Genomic DNA, 1,634 nt, shown 5'->3' on the forward strand with positions numbered 1-1,634 from the left:
TATAACGCCACGATAATTCGCAATATAAATAAATCTGGTTTTTCCCTGTCAATCCACGACTTCGGTACGGTCACGTAAACACCAACATCCTCGAGATCGAGTACGCGTGGTCTCAGGTAGTCACTTATCGTCGTCTACGCTCGGAGCTACTCGGGGTTACTTCGACCTCGTCGGGGATTAAGTTACTCGGCCGTAACATTCGCAGGCGTCCCTTGTCGAGCTCAAAAAAAAAAAAAAAAAAAAAGAGGCGGTCGTTCGTCGAAACGTGCGTTCAGACGAGCATGAACTCGCGCGTTCCGCGTATTCGCGGCTGTTTCTATTCTAGAGCAGGAGCCTTTGTGTCTATCGGTCAAATCTTCTACCTGGGACCAAAGGTACGATTCTTAGAGAAAAGTAATCCGCGTCTTAACAGTGGCGGTGGTGGGGGGAAGGGTCGTATTCAGGCTGGAAGATTTGCGAACCGAATTCTTTGGTCTCGTTTCAGTCTAAGCTCTGACGCCGTTCGCTTCTCCCTCGCTCGACTTCTTCCTGCTTTGGTATGGCTTCAAAGGAAGTGGTCCACGGGAGTTAAGGAGGAACTCGTGCTCGACTACGACAGTTTCTTCCCAACGTACCAGCTGGATGCTTCATTGGTCTATGTACTCTACATTAACGCTTGGTATGTTTATTATTTCATTTTGTTAATTATTTCGACTTAGATAGGAGGGAGTAGTTGGTTTGAAAGAAAACACTTCTTGGGGAATTTTTGCGATCTAAATGGGTAAATAGAAATTTTAATATTATTATAATTTTAATAATAATTTTAATAATAGTCATTATCACAGACAGTGAAAACCAAAAATGGGATCATTTTTATCAAACTAAAAGGTACATACGAGCAATAACAATTGTAATTCGTTTCATACAAAGAAAATAAATTCGTATAGTCGTCAATATTTGTTGATTAAGATACCAACGAGTATCGAATTGAGAAGTTTAATTAAATTGTCGGGGGTGGGGCTGCTTCGAAACATTCCCAGGGTCTTCGTACCGCCATTACCATTCCACTCGGACGTTTCTTCCTGAACACGCATGTACCTACGAATCCGAACACGAAGTATAGTAATCATCGTAAAACGATCGGCGTGAAAGCATGCTAGCAATTAGCCGATCTCATATCTCGTTTATAAGCAGTTACATAAGGCGGGATGAAAACGCGCTGGGCGTGCTAATCGCGAGATTGTGCAACATTTCGACTTCCTCTTAAAAAGTAGTTCCTCTTCAACGACCCACACACTCCAAGACACCTCACGTTGACATGATTAATATTGGCATTGCAAATCGACACTTTGAGTTTATTAATCGATCGTTAGGCGTAACTTTGTGTGCGGCGTTAATAATGCAATCGTTATAAAGAGAAACCTCCATGGTTTATTGGAGAAATTTATCTAAATGAAACGATGGGTTGTTAATGTTTCCAAATAAATGTAATGTTTATTCGTGTACGTATTTATGATGATACATTTATTTGGAAACATCAAAGGTAGTATTTAATTTAGACTTTATTAATAGACATAGAGAGTACGAATGTTCATGGGATCGATTACATATTTTTAAAACTAAATGTCGAAGCCATCTCTTATTCATTACCAGAC

This window comes from Hylaeus volcanicus, chromosome 3, assembly GCF_026283585.1.
Source record: "Hylaeus volcanicus isolate JK05 chromosome 3, UHH_iyHylVolc1.0_haploid, whole genome shotgun sequence".
Taxonomy (NCBI): Eukaryota; Metazoa; Arthropoda; class Insecta; order Hymenoptera; family Colletidae; genus Hylaeus; species Hylaeus volcanicus.